Source organism: Panicum virgatum, chromosome 7N (genome assembly GCF_016808335.1).
Source record: "Panicum virgatum strain AP13 chromosome 7N, P.virgatum_v5, whole genome shotgun sequence".
Taxonomy (NCBI): Eukaryota; Viridiplantae; Streptophyta; class Magnoliopsida; order Poales; family Poaceae; genus Panicum; species Panicum virgatum.
This window is the reverse complement of record NC_053151.1, coordinates 37,784,551-37,790,291: the sequence shown is the minus strand read 5'-3', so window position 1 is coordinate 37,790,291 and position 5,741 is coordinate 37,784,551. Positions and strand designations below refer to the sequence as shown.

The window sequence follows — 5,741 nt, the reverse complement described above, 5'->3', positions numbered from 1 at the left end:
AGGTCATGGGCGCGGAGCGCGTCGAAGAAGTGGCGGACGTGCTGCAAGTGCTCGAACCACGAAGAGCTGTAGTTCAGGATATCATCAAAGAAGATGAGCACGAACCGCCAAAGGAACGATTGCAGGACGTCATTCATGAGCACCTGGAACGTAGCCGGCGCATTGGAGAGACCAAACGACATGACGAGGAACTCGAAGTGGTCGTGGTGGGTGCGGAACGCCGTCTTCTCCACGTCGGCCAAGTGCATGCGCACCTGGTGATAGCCGGAACGCAAGTCCAGCTTGGTGAAGAACTTGGCGCCATGCAGCTCGTCGAGGAACTTGTCGACCACCGGGATCGGGAACTTGTCCTTGGAGGTCTTGTCGTTGAGCGCGCGGTAGTCGATGCAGAAATGCCAAGTGTCATCCGCCTTGATGACCAGCAGCACAGGAGCCGAGAACGGTGAGGTGCTGGGCCGAATGATGCCCTGGGACAACATCGTGGCGCACTGGCACTCGAGCTCGTCCTTCTGCAGCTGGGGGGTAGCGGTACGGGCGGACCGCCACTGGAGCCGTGCCCGGCAGAAGGTGGATCCTGTGGTCGTACGGGCGGGACCGGGGCAGCCCTCACGGCTCGGCGAAGACGTTGTCGTACTGCTGGAGGAGGACATCGAGGAGGGGGCGCTCGGGTCAGCGGCCAAGGCCCATAGGCTCGGCTCGAAGATGTCGTCGCGGGGAGATCCAATCCCCCGCTAGAAGACGCGGCTGCCGTGCCGCGTGAATGCCATGCAGAGGTCCTCGAAGTCCCACAGGATGGGGCCCAAGGTGCGCAGGTAGTCGGCACCGAGGATGACGTCAAAGCCGCCCAGGTCAATGCCGAGGCAGCTGATGGTGAACTCCTCCTTGCCGATGTGCAAGGCGACATTGCGGGCCACCACCCCGCAAGGCACGCGGTCGCCATTGGCAACCATCACGTGGGTCTTGGTCGTCGATGTCGCCAGGCCCATGCGGTGCATTAGGTCCACATGGACGAAGTTGTGCGTCGAGCTGCTGTCGAGGAGTGCCATGAGGCGGTGACCGTGGATGTAGACGGGCAGCAGCATCGTATCCTCCGTGCGGATGCCGGCGATGGCGTGCAAGGAGATCACCGGGGCGGCCTCCTCGGCTTGCAGGGCGTCGTCGTCGTCGGCCGCCGCGCTGTCCTCACCGTCGGACGTGTAGTCGCTCACCTCCAGGAAGAAGAGGTGCTGGCACTGGTGTCCGCGGACGTAGGGCTCGTCGCAGTTGTAGCAGAGGCCCTGGCGGCGGCGCTCCACCATCTCCGCGGGGCAGAGACGGCGGAACTGCCGAGGCGGTGGCGTCGATAGGGCTGGCGCCGAGGCTGCCGGAGCGGGCAGCGCTGGAGGGGCCGCGCGTGGCGCAGCTGGCGGTGGTGGGGGCAGACGCTGAGGTAGGCGTCCGGCACGCTGCGGCGGAACGGTCGCCATGGCAGCCGTACGACGCTCGAAGGACCGCGCCAAGTGCATGGCGGTCTGAAGATCCTGGGGCGCCCGGAGCTCGACGTCGACATGGATGTGATCCGAGAGGCCACCCACGAACAGGTCGGCCTTCTGGAGTGGAGAGAGCTCCGGCGTATGGCACACTAGGGTGCTGAAACGCTCCTGGTACTCCTGGACGGTGCCGTGCCAAGGGAGTCGTGCAAGCTCCGAGAGGCGGTTGGTGCGGACGGCTGGACCGAAGCGCTGATTGGCGAGTTCCTTGAAGCGCTCCCACGACGGCATGCCCTCGTCCTGCTCGAGGGCATAGTACCAGGTCTGCGCCACTCCGGTCATGTGGTACGAAGCGAGCCAGACCCGATCCGAGGCTAGTGTACACTGTCCTCAGAAGAACTGCTCGCAGCGTGTAACACCCCAAGTGTTAATCACCTATATTTAAGTTTAATCAGGGGATTAGCATGGCGATTAGCGTTGCGTTTTAACACACGCGATGACGAAATTTTGTTTAAGGATGTTTTTAACGAGAGCTCATATCATATTTCGTTTAAGTAATAGTAGAAATCCGTAACTAGGAATGGTAATAAATTTATAGCAAAAGTTTTCAAATGGAATCCCTTAGAAATAAAATCAAATTGTATTCTTGTGTAAACATCTAAACACATGAAATGAGGTGCTTCAGGATGCTTAAAAGTTTTTGATTCGGTTTTCAATTAATAAAACTTTGAATTTGCAAAAGTTGGAACCAATATTACCAAACTGGGTTTGGCTCAACCTGGACCGGTCCGACCGGTATAATCGGCCGGTCAGATCGGTAGCACGCCGGGCAGCACGCATCACGGCGTCCGCGCGTCGGGCGTCGACACCGGCGAGCGCGCTAGTCATCCATGGCGTCGCCCGTCCTCGTACTTATCCCGAGTCGGCCGCGTGATATTTTCCCCCCTCTCTCTCACGCTCAGCTTGCCCCTTCTTCTTCTTCCTCGAGCAGAGCTCGAACGAGCTCGTGCGGCTCCCGTCCACCGGCCAAATCCCCGGCCTCTGCCCCACCATCTTCAAATCGCCGCCAACCGAAGCTCCCTCACCTCCCTAGCTCCCTCCTCAACCCCTCCGACACGAGCTCCGGCCACCGTATAGCCGGGAAACGAAGGTTCTCCGGCCGCCGGCCATCCATGGCCATCAAGCTATTTATTTATTTATATTAACGAATCTGATGCCTTAGGGCAAGCTCCTTCCCAAGCATGCTCAGCGTCTCCCTGATCTGAAACACCAAACCAATGGACAATTCAGCCTCACTTCTGGCGAACAAAAATGAATGAAACGAGAAAAAATATTTATACATCAATGGAAATGTATTTATGGCCTATCTGGATGTGTTAAATTAAGTGCTAAACTTTAGCACGTATTAGCACTCGTATCTCTTCTAAAATATTTAAGTATCTCTTCTAAAATATTTAAGTCTTGGCAAATGTTTAGCTCAGCCTATTGGCACTTGTTTAGATGGGCTAGTGCTAAAGTTTAGCATTTGGAGTATTAGTATTTGTATCCAAACACCCCCTAAAACTTAGCTATCAAGCTGCCAGGCAGGGAACGTAAGAAAAATGGCAGATTCAGTAACTACATTAGCTTCAACAAAAATTTGTTTCACGATGACATAACACTGCACCTGTTAAATTTACATGGACATGGTATTCAACTTGGTGAAACTAGAAAATTACCCAATGATAGTGTTGAAGAACTGGCGAGTAGTGATCCAGAACTTTGTATGTCTTGCTGAGAAGTCCCAGAAGTAGATCCACCTCATCGCCAAGAAGATCCACCTAAGGTTTGTGGCAGGCAAATTTAAGTATCTTTGGCCATGGAGCAATCGGCAGCAAGATGTTTTCTTATAATTTCTAACCTCTGCTTCTGCTGTTTGGAGGTCGCAACATCTCCTGGTGAAAGCCGTCCGGTAAATGAGTTCACTTTTTTAAGAGAACTCACTTGTTCAACCAGATTCGCCAATTGTTTATCCAAGTCTCTCAATCTGGACAAGGATCAGATATCATTCTCCGATTGCCCCATGCCATGAAAATAAGGGAATGGAGACTCACAAACCTTAGAACAGCTGTTTCTAATTTTCCACAGGTAACAGCTTCAAAATCCATGGACATTGCCTGAAATTTTGTTGATCGAATGAGCATTTCCTTGATTGTGCTTTCAGGGGTCATGCTGAAACCTATATCTATCTCCCCTCTTTGTGCCTTCCTTTGGTATTCCAATCCGTCCTTAACATTGTTCTTAACTGAATAAGAGACATCATCTCTGACTGTTGACATTTCAGCCTGCTGATCACCCCCTTTTGAATTTCGCCTGTCGTGGTTTGCACCGAAACTTAAAATCTCTTGCTTCACAGGTACTCCATGTTGATCGGAATCTGGGCCTTCATCTTCAGTGGTTACATTGTTTTGAATCATCTCTTCTTTGATGTGTCTCTCACTATGAACCATTTCAGTTGCGCTCTACCAAGCATTTAAAGTCTTGGCAAGAAAAACCGCATGCACTTCATCTTTGATTAAGGTCTTGATAAAATGATCAGCAGAATCAACAGCCAGTTCCTTCAGCAAGTCTGTGACTAGTATGCTATATATTTCATTCTGCAGTTCACTTCTCATGTCCACCTCGTCTCTTACTTCAGTTACCTTCTGCACATCAGCAAGAACATCCAGTTTCTTCAGCGAGTCTTTGAATATAGAGCCATATATCTCGCACTGCAGTTTACTTGCGATGTCCATTTCATCCTTCTCTTCTTTTAGTTTCTGTAAATCATATGCCTGAACAGCCAATTTCCTCACCAAGTCTCTGAATACTGCTGTATATAACACACATTGTAGATCAGATCTGACATCTGAATCAATCTTTACTCCTGTTAGCCTTTCAGCTTCCTCACGGTGGATACAATGCTCTCCTAATTGATAGCACTGTCTGCTATCTGACTTTCTGCTACCATATGCCCTCCTGACTGCAGCTGCCTAGTTTCATCCTCTGAAGATTGGAATTCTTCCAGGCTATTCTCAGTAGCGTCACGGTCATGATGCAACGTAGGTGGACGAGATCCTTCACCTGGAGAAGACGTGCGATCGGATCCCACGTTGATCTCCCTGACAAAACCCTCCACAACGGCGCTGTACATCTCCCTCTCTGCATCCATGAGCCACTGCTGCTCATCCATGGCCGCCCCCAGCGCGGAGACCGACCTCTCCATGGCGTCGAACGAAGACGCGACGCTGTCTCTGACGACGCCGGCGTCCAGGACCATTTCCTGAAACTCCATGAGCAGCTGCGCCATGCCGTAGAATCCCGAGAGCCCCTTGACCCCTTCGCCCTCGTGGCCGGCCTCCTGCAGCCTCGCCATGGGCGACGCCTCGCCGCTCACCTTCTCCATGAGCGCTGCCAGCGTGGAGCTCGCGTCCTCCAGCCTGGCCCTCATCCTCGACATCTTCCGGATCACCGACACCCTAAGCTCGCCGAACGCACGGCCGCACTCCTCCTCAGCGCCCTGGCGCCCGGCCGCGGGCGGCGTCTCGCGGCCGCGCGCCGGGGCGAGTTCCGCGCGCTTCCGGCGCATGTAGTCTCGGTCCGCCTCGGCGACGGCGAGCTCGGCCTCGTCGAGGCGCGCCTGGATCTGGTCCCGCGTCTCGAGGAGGTCGTCGAGCAGCTGCTCCTGGCCGTCGTCGTCCTCCATCTCGCCGCGCACGAAGCGGAGGCACCACTCGAGCTGCATGATGGCGAGCTCGGCGAAGCGGAGCTTGTGGAAGAGGCGGTCCAGGTCGCCGTCCTTCCAGAGGCTCTTCCTGTAGGCGTCCTCCATGGCGGCGTTCACTAGCCCCACCATGATGGAGTCCACCGCCTTCACCGACACCCGCAGCCGGGAGTCGAGGCCGCTGAAGAAGGCGTCCATCGCGCGCCACTGACGCAGAGCCCGGACCGCCTAGTCCAGCGACGAAGCTGCGTGCTCGGCGATGGATGGCGAGACTCTTGAGCGCGCGCTCGGGAACGCTCGGAATTCTGCGGGCACGACACGAACGCGCGCATGCTGCTGGTCTTCCGAGACCGAGATGTTTGCTTCGCGAGCGGACATGTGTTCGCGGTGGCCTGGCCGCACGGAACGGAGCACCAGCAAACGGCGCGAGACGCGCTCCGCACGCAGCTTCTCACCTTCTCCGATCGAGGAACGGAGCCGCCATTGTTGGCTCCCCGCGCGCTGCGAGACGACATCTGAGGATGATGACC

The 5,741-nt window shown here is 55.1% G+C and overlaps 1 pseudogene; it reads right to left on the bottom strand.

Moving 5' to 3' along the window:
* Positions 1–3,109: 3,109 nt before the first annotated feature.
* On the bottom strand, positions 3,110–5,443 carry LOC120682125 (annotated as a pseudogene).
* Positions 5,444–5,741: the final 298 nt, after the last annotated feature.